This window comes from Punica granatum, chromosome 7 (genome assembly GCF_007655135.1).
Source record: "Punica granatum isolate Tunisia-2019 chromosome 7, ASM765513v2, whole genome shotgun sequence".
NCBI lineage: Eukaryota > Viridiplantae > Streptophyta > Magnoliopsida > Myrtales > Lythraceae > Punica > Punica granatum.
This window is the reverse complement of record NC_045133.1, coordinates 8,641,584-8,651,465: the sequence shown is the minus strand read 5'-3', so window position 1 is coordinate 8,651,465 and position 9,882 is coordinate 8,641,584. Positions and strand designations below refer to the sequence as shown.

General features: G+C 33.2%; 1 long non-coding RNA gene across 2 annotated transcripts; it reads right to left on the bottom strand.

Annotated features, from left to right (window-relative positions):
• Window positions 1-320: 320 nt before the first annotated feature.
• On the bottom strand, window positions 321-2,678 carry LOC116213159. Of its 2 annotated transcripts, none has more exons than XR_004158009.1 (2): window positions 2,241-2,667; window positions 321-641 (listed from the first exon to the last, which is right to left on the bottom strand). It is a non-coding gene; the product is annotated as an uncharacterized LOC116213159 (long non-coding RNA). The 2 variants fall into 2 exon arrangements; XR_004158010.1 differs by lacking the exon at window positions 321-641 and adding an exon at window positions 1,169-1,990 and having other exon boundaries at window positions 2,241-2,678.
• Window positions 2,679-9,882: the final 7,204 nt, after the last annotated feature.

Genomic DNA, 9,882 nt, shown 5'->3' with positions numbered 1-9,882 from the left:
AAATCTTATGATTTCTCTTGACAAGAAGTTCGTTATATTTAAAATTAATTCATTGTATAAATTCTTGAACCAATCCGTGCTATCTAGGACATTCATCCATTTAAGCAATCCGATTAATGTATTGCTGGCATTACATGATGAGATAAGATTACTGTAAAGTTCCTCGTTGCAAAATAGTTCCACTGCAAGACTTCCCGAAGTTATGAACTTATTAGTATTGTAGCTCGATAAACAGCCCTAATCTCGCCCATGTAATTCTGCCAGCTTCTTCAATTAATAGAATGAACTCTATCATGATGAGAATCATTGCAAAAAGTTAATCGCACAATATAAGGTTTAATGAACTATGATTTCTTAATAGAGCTTGACAATGCAGGGTATAAAGGATGATTTCTTAAACAAACTGGATAGAAAGAACCGGATTTTTCGATGTAAGAGATGAATGCCAACCAATTCAATTTGAGCCCTGCCAATCATACATAGAATTTAAACCGAGTAGTTTGCCATTTTCTGTATCTTCATAATGCGGACACAACTGAGAGATGAGTCACTCCTTCCATATATAAATCCGAATGCGTCAATTGAAATGTCGTACGGCTTATCATATCAGCTGGCGGGAAGGTATCCATCGCATGTGTGATCTGTCCATTGTGAACATATAATTGAAGAACATCAATATAATACCAGTGATCCATGACAGGTGTCAAATATTCTTTGCTGTCGGCCTATAATTTGAAAACTGTCTCATCTTTGTCTTCATCGCATGGTCCTATCGTTAAAACCTTATTAATGAAGCAAAATTCTTTGTTCCCACAAGATCTGGTTCCTCACATGCCTCATGTACGTTCGTGGAACATGAGATCACGTTTCAATTCTCATTTTGTCAAATATAACCTACCCCATGTTCTCGTACTTCACGAATCGATCACTATGATTAAGATTACATAAAGCTATTGCTAAAAGAAAAGATTAATAAAATCTGATTGATATAGTATTGCAACTTTGAAAGTAAATTATGAATACTATTGATAATGATCAATTAGGGAGCCATACGTACATATACATGCAGTTCCCTGAAGTCGAAAAATAATGTCTAACATGCCTAGCATGGCAATACTAAAACTAAAATCCAAAAGAGAAAAAAAAAGAAAAAGAAAAAAGAGAGAGATTCTAAAAGATAATAGCTTGTGATTCACGGAAAAAAATTAAAAGAAAAATCTTATATTTCCGACAAAATAATATATAATATCTTATAATCCAAAAAAGAGGGGGGAAAACAGTATCCTGAATATATGTCTCAGTTAAAACACCTTGACTAATAGAAGGTACTTCTCACTGAATTGGAATTCTTATTTGGATTTATGTGTCGTATATTAATTTCGGGATTCACCTAAGGCCGATTTTGCCATTTTGAGATAGAAATATTACGGTGTGTTTGGGAGGAGAAAAACTGAGAGAATGAAGGATTTTTGGAATTTTAATTCCGTTAAACTTTAATATGGACAGGGCCTCCTGGGGTAACCCGGGCGTGCGGGTGCTGGTGGAATCGTTTGAGATGAGCTACCACTGGGTGTCAGGTTTCGCCCAGAATTTAGGATGGTCTACGGCCATTGTTGCGGAATTGTGGGGCGTATTCACGTGGCTGCAGCATGTCTGATCGCTTGGGTGCCGCAAGGTAATCCTCGAGCTTGATTCCTCCCTCGCTCAGAGTTTGGTCATGGGATCTTCTCCTAGTTCTCTTCAGACGACGTCATTAGTTAGAGCCATCAAGGAACTCCTCCCAAGGGACTAAGTGGTTCGCGTCCAACACACTTATTGTGAAGGCAACTCTAGTGCGGATCAGTTAGCCAATTGGTCTCTCCTTCTACCTCTTGGCTGCCACTTCCTTAGCTCCCCGCCCAGCATTCGCGCAGCTCTTTTTGGTGAGGTAGTTGGGGCTTCCATACCCTTAGTTTTTCTTTGTTGTATCTAAGGCTTATGCCTTCCTTTCCTACCGAAAAAAAAAAAGAAAAAAAAAGCGCAATTCTAAGTCTTATAATCCAGCTATCACATGAGCAGCGATCGTTGTTGTTCTCAAATTTTTTTTTGGTATGCACTATCATATTCAGAAACTCAATAAACTCCAACTATTCGAGGTCACATTGAGGTAGCTCATTTAAGGATAAAACTTTCACGATTATGAATTTTCTCCATTCAAAAACTCGAACAAAGATTTTGTTCAAAGAGAATAAGCGACTTACCTCAGCTTAAACCCATATGGATGGTGGTGTTCCCAGACTTTTTTTTGCTGAATTGTGGTGTTCCCATACTTGATCAACTACTTATGGAACTTCATTGCTTATATACAATATCATGTTAAACTTTTGTCAGTTCCACAGGAAGTCTACGGTTTAATAGGGGATAGACAAAGAGAAATAAAAGGGTAAGAGATTAAATGCCCTTTTTCTTAATTACTACGTTACTTTTTCTGAGTAATCAGGACCTTAACACTTCGATAATACGGGTTTATTCTTTTATATCATATGTAGTTATTTCTATGATATCGCATTGAGTTCCACCTATGAATGACTAGCACATAATTAGCTTGTCAATTTATATCAATTTTTGCATTGGCGCGATCCACTGGTACGTTGTAAAGTTACATGGAGCATAAGACTTGGCCAGTGCCGAAATATCTATTATTGGATATTGTCTTCGAAAGCATTTTGAATACCTCGAAGATAATTCATCTCTCTCACGCCAAAGAAATTATGCACTAAAGACAAACGAAACGTGGATGAAATGGAATTTGTAGGAGAGTAGTACGTAAGCCAGATGGTTTGATATTGACATTCCATGCATATCCAAAACATTGGCAATTATTTATTTATTTATTTTTTTGGGGACGCCATTGGCAATTATTTATATTTTACTTAAAGAGAAGTGCAGGAAGCCAATTTGAATGGAAACACGACGCTTGGTCCTCGATCACTTTCAACATGGATTCCTCTATATCCCTTCTTTTTTTTTATTAAGGATTTACTAGAATAATTGAAATGCAACTGATACAAGAAGGTGATCTATACAACCGACCTGACCTCTTGTTAAATCATTGAATATGAAAATTGCATTATTACGAGAAGTAGGGTTAATTTTACACGTATTTGTAAATAGAGTCCATGTGATTTCATAGTCATAAGCTACAAATAAAATTTGCAAGCTAATAAGGTTGGCAGGGTGGAAGAGAAGGTATCTATTAGAAGGGCGGGCGATTAGGAAGAGCACATTGGCCAATTTACCTGTATATTTCATGTCCTTGCTCTCAATCCCCTGCAAAGTGGCGAAAATGCTTGAAAGCATCCAAAATAATTTTTTGTGTGGTGATTCTGATGATTATTGCATGTTTCATCTAGTAAAGTGGGAGGCTGTTAAAAAGCCTCTAAGTTCAGGTGGATTGGGAATTAAATCTCTCATTCTTTTCAATAAAGCTTTGTTTGTCAAATGGTTGTGGAGATTTTCTACCAAATCAGACCATCTATGGAGACAGGTTGTTACGGCCAAATACGGACTTGAAGGGAAAGGGTGGATTGCAAAGTAAACAAAAGAATCTCATGGTTGTAGTTTATGGCGAGGAATTAGAGAGGGGTGGGATCAATTTTTGGAGCACACTAAGATCAAGTTGGGTGATGGATCGAAAACCTTGTTCTAGAAGGATAAACAGTGCTCGGAGTTCTCATTAAAAGATCAGCTTCCAGCTATGTTCAGCTTTTGGTATGTGGAACATCGAACTCACGAGGTATGCTTTGTTTTGGGGAGCTAAAGTTCAGATGATCCTTTTTGGGCTTTTGTACCAGCTTGAGTTTAGTAGCATGGGTTGTGATGCTCTCTTGTGGAATGAGGACGTCTCTAAAAGAATTATTGTGAAATCATATTACTTTGCTATTTCCAATACCCAAGAGGTAATGGGTTTCCCATTGAAAATGATATGGAGAACTCATGCCCTTTTGAGAGTGAGCTTTTTTGTATGAGAGGCTGCAATGGAGAGAATCTTGACAATTGACAATCTGAAAAAGCGGGGAAAGAGCTTGGTTAATAGATACTTCTTTTGTAAAAGTGAGGAAGAATATGTTAACCATCTCCTTATTCATTGTTCTTGGTCTAGGCAGTGTTACGCTGTAATTTGCACTCCTTGGTTGCATCTTCGATTTGTGAAGAATTATTGGCTTGGCAAGTTATTGGAGGTTGTAAAAGAAAAAGAAAGATCATCAAGATGATTCCTCTCTCTCTCTCTTTTGGCTTATATGGAGGGAAAGGAACAATCGAGCTTTTGAAGATTTGGAGAATCCTATATATATTTTGTTAGATAGATGTATTAAGATGTTTAGTTTCTGGGTAAAGGGAAATCGATTGGGGGGATGTTAGCCTATTTATTGATGTAAATGATCATTCGACTATCCTCTAAGCTTGGTTTTTGTACATGTGTTTGCACTTTCTTGGTGCCTTTTGAATAGAAGTTATTATCATTTTACGGATAAAAAAAAATGCAGTTTGCAACTTGCACTGCATGTCATGGTTGAATTAAGACAAAAGTTATGCTTCAAATTTGAAATGTCAATCGACTCATCATGTTAACATATCATCAATAGAGAATTATAAAATGTATGATCTGTCCATGTGTTGTATTGATATATCCATGTAATAAATTAGGAATGGATGAACAGATGGTATGACCGATGGCTGCATTTTTTCTTTATTTCTTGGTTTCTTCATTGGTTGATAATGCTTACTGGAAATGGTAATTAAGTATAAAAGGTATAATTATATACAATAAATTAACCAAATATCCACCAAAAAATATCACTGAAAAAATCCACCGAAAAACAAAACAAATAAGTAGAACCTTCGGCGAAAGCAAGGACCTTCACTAGTTAACATAAAACAAAACAACACGTGAAAGAAAGGGAACTTGCTAATAACTAATTTAGTCAGCTGGTCTGAAATTGACGTTCGAGCATTTATCAAAATGTTCATTGCCAAATTGAACCGAACATCAACCGAACTATGAATAAAAGCAGCATGATCCTTCGTCCTCAATCACTTGAATGCATGTTCGCTCACATTTTTAGCAAGAAAGGAAGCAGAAGAGATTGCAGATTGGTTAATTATCTTTCCGGTCTGACCAAACCACTCGAGTTTAATCACGTGGATGAGTAGGAATTATTAGATTATGGCCTCTTTCAAAATGACGAAAATTTCATGTTATCGCAATCCGCGCAATTATATAGTGCGTACCAGAGCATTTATTCTTTGTACGATCCTATTAATGTATTGCACATGATGATATAAAATCAGTAAAGAATTCTCAATTAAAAAAAGTGATCGTCGCTGCTTTCACGTTGATCCCCAGTCTAGATCTCCCCAGGTCGTGAACTTAGTGTCATTCCTCGACATCCTTTCTTAACCATGTAATTATTTCAGCTAAATCAATTCCTTGAGAAATCTCTTGATCTTTTGCAAGTTATCAAGATCAAGTTTTTACGGTGAGATGGATTCACGTCGTAAAAAGTTAACCACATAATGTGCAGGTACAAACTATGATTTCTCAAATGAATCGGATCAAATACCCGGCTAATTTTCAATGTACGTATTTGAAACTAATAATGCATGAATGCCAATCAAATCAATTGAACCCTGCAATCATAGAGAACTGAACAGTTTGTCCTTTCTGCATCTTCATGTACGGCCACAGCTGATGGAAGAGTTGTGGCACTCCTCCTCCTCCATGTGTAAATCCAAGGCTTCCAATATTGAAATGTTGGACAACTTATCATATCATTTTTTTGGAGGTTATCATGACATGTATGATCTGTTCATGTTAAGATAAGCTCATCATCAATGAAAAATAATTGAACAAACATGACCATTAATCAATAATCAACCATCGATGACACCGGTCGTATTCTAAAAATTAAACCAAAATTTAGGCCACAGATGACCTTAATTAACTATTTGTTGTGAGCCTATACCAATTTGAAAACTGTCTCATCTTTATCTTCGTTATCTTATAAAATCATTAAAAAGCTTAATAAAAAAAAAAAGAAAGTTCCGCTTGTTCCCGCAAAACCTGGTTCCCAACATGCCTTAGAGATGTTGAGAGATAGAACATGAGATCTCATGTGTCAATTGTCTAAATCTTCTGCATGTTACTGTCATCTATCTCAAGTTGACATATGTAGTAGGATCACGACAAAGCTTAAATCTGTATTCGGACTTAATCAAGCGAGAAGCGATCGATGTAGTACTCCATAATGAATTAGGGACACATGTTTACATTTAAAAAAAAAATTACTATTTTTAATTAAATTTTAAAAATTTCATGAACACTATTTCTTTTTCCTATAGTACATAATATCTAATAATTATATCCAAATATCTTAAGGAATTATGATTAATTAATATATTACTACTATATCGAAGAAGTAAAGTATCAGAGTAACTTTTCCAAAATTATTTTTTTTTTGAAATTAGGTAAAAAATCAATAAACATAAGTTTTGACAATAATTTTGTAATTATATTATTTAAGCATAAGCTTTGAGGATATATTAAAGTATTTCATGTCCCAAATATTTATGCATATATAAATTAAAATATTTATAAACGTTTAATTTATATGCATTTACAAATTCAACCCAAGTTGTATATACATTTATAATTATGCCACTATTTATTATACTGTGTTCAAGTTTATATATTATATAGATAGTATATAACATCTAATAATTATATCAAAATATCTTAAGGAGTTATGATTAATTAATATATTACTACTATATTGAAGAAGCAAAGTAATAGATTAACTTTTCAAAATTATTATTTTTTCCAAAAACGGGCAAAAATCAGTAAATATAATTTTTTATGATAATTTTGTAATTATAATATTTATGCGTAAGTTTTGAGGATATATTAAAGTATTTCATGTCCAAATATTTACTCATATATAAATTAAAATATTTATAAACTTTTATTTATATACATTTACTAATTTAATCATATCTAAACCAAATTGTATATATATTTATAACTATGTCACTATTTATTATATTGTTTTCAAGTTTATATATTATATAGATTCTAGTTATTTTTGCAATTGAATTCCACTTGTCTGTCACGACATGATTTCACCTTTTAAATCATTAACTATTTTTGGCTCCACTAATATAGCTTATAGTCACATGTAACATAATGATTCGCTCATCAGCGCAGAAATTTTGATTACTGTGATAAATTTTGTCATTGAAAGCATTTTGAATACTTCGAAGATGATTCGTCTCTCTCAAGCCAAAAAAGAAATTATTCACATAAAGACAAATGAAACGTGGTTGCAATGGAAATTTATGGAGTACTACGTAAGCCAGTTGGTTTGATATTGACAAATATCTAGAATGTTACCAGGGTTCACGAAAAAAATCTCCAAAATAGTGGCAATTATTTATTTACTTTAAGAGAAGTGCAGAAAGCCAATTTGAATGGGAACACGACCCCTTGGTTCTCCATCCCTTCCAACCAGGATTCCTCTTTTTTTTCTTTTTAGGGTTTTACTAGACTAATTAACAGTGCATCCGATCGGAGCAAGTGACACATATACAACCGAACAGACCTCATGTTGAACCGTCCAATGTGGAAATTGCAATATTACGAGAAGTAAGGATTGCTTGATGCATGTTTGTAACATAGACTCTGGGGAAAACCCCTTGAAAACCCTAACGAAACACATGATACATCCCCATTAATTGTCCTCGATGGTTATGACCGAGCCCAAAAATTTTTCTTACTAAGCATCGTCCAGAGAGTCTGAGATAAGTACTATTCCTAATTATGGATAATGTCAACCGAAGTTCCGCTTTTAGTAGTCAACTGACGGAGATACGAACGCAGCATTGGGTGTCAAACCGAAGTTCTCCAACAGTGCAAATTCCTGATGCAAAAAGCAAGGTTGAAGAGAAAGACTTGGAGATATACCTTTTCGAGAAGGGTAATCACCCAATATAGGTTTTCAAATAATCACCCGTCTATTATTTAGGTCTTTTAACTGTCCATTCTCTACTTCTTTTCTTTTATAAGTGAGAATCGAATAACACCTCTTATCAATTTGCTCATAACTTCTCCATATTCTGATGGGTAGAAATTTTTCAATTTTATTTGTCATAGACATTTTTTAAAGAAATAAAATTACATCAATTACTTTGATTCTACCTTCAAAATAGTAAATGTATGCGGATACATATATATAATTCAAGATGCTTCCTTAGGATGAATTAGAAGAGCAAACCCCCTATGACGCGAGACAATCTTCTTGATAAACCTAAAAGTGTAAATTCTTGTTTTTCTTTTTCAATTTCATTGTGGCAATTTAAAAAGCCTTTTACAATTTCAAGTTTAATGCACTTGTTGGTGCATATATAGTGTTCTTGAACAATTGAGAGTCTTTCGACTACGTATACTTATACAACAAGAATGGATTTAACCTCGATTACATGCGTAGGAAACTCATAGTAATTTATATTTTTCAGTTTAAATTATTGGAGTACAATAAAATGGGCTCTGGTAACTAATCAAAATTGAATTTTCTTTTGTTTCCGAAGTTGCTAGTAGCTTATCCAAAGAAAATGTTGTTACTATTTTATAAAAAACATTTTAACAACAAATATATTTATTTGTGCCATCTAAATCAAAACTAATTTTCTTGTAACTTTCGTTCTTTAATTAATTCTTCATTACTATTGTATCTAAATAATTTTCAAGCCAGTGATTTAATTTTGCCTATGCTAATTTTAAATTTGACTTAAATTTTTAATTGGGATTTTGTAAATGAAAAATCAATGAATGAAAAGTCAGGATTTATTTTTTTAAGCAAATTGGCATATTCTAATGCATGCTTCAACTATTTTATGTCAAATTATAGATCTTTCGTTAGATAATATTTCTATTGGTTTGCACATGAGTTTAATTAATATTATGAATTAATTAATGTTTTCTTTGCAAATTTTCATGGGTTATTTAATGTTGTGATAATCATTATTAAGCATGAAATAATTGAAAACGCTTAATTAACATTAAGAGAGATGTAATAGATCGGACCATGAGGAGTTGAGGATTTGCTTATTTGTCATATTTCAAAACACAACGTTGCTCATGTCACTGGTATTGACATTATATATTTTATATAGATATATATATGTATATCAGTTCTAGATCATTCACATGAACAATCATTAATAAGGAGGAGAATTGTGTTATATTTGCATATAATAACATATTGTCTTTTGCTTGCGATTTGGGTACCTTAGACTTTATAAAGTTACATTATGCCTGACTCCAGCAAGAAAATAATTTGTTTGCTGAATAACGAGAATTGATCCATATAATATATAATATCAACGCATTTGAAAGGACGAAAATTAGACATTAAATCAAAATATAGTAGCACTTTACAGATAGTTGATTAGCAGTTGTCCTGAAAGATTAAAAAATCTATTTGACTAATCCAAATCATATGAATCTTAAACAAGGAAAGGACTTTGCATTGTTTCCATTATGTAAAACTTCAAGACTATATAATTACTTTTTTGGGCTTTGTGGTACCTAGAAGACAAACTCACATGTTGTTTCTTTTTATTGTGATAAATTATAGGTCATATTATCACCTCCACTTTGCTCATTTCAGAAGCTTCTTAGGCCTTCCGGTGAAGAATTACAAGAACCGTACTTGCATTACGTGCAATATAACGTAAATATTTTTTTGATCTTTTTAAGCATTTTTCAAAAAGTGAGTCTTGTTTTTATAGTAAGAGTGTTGGTTATTAATAAATAATTGAAATAATATATTATTATTAAATTTTTTT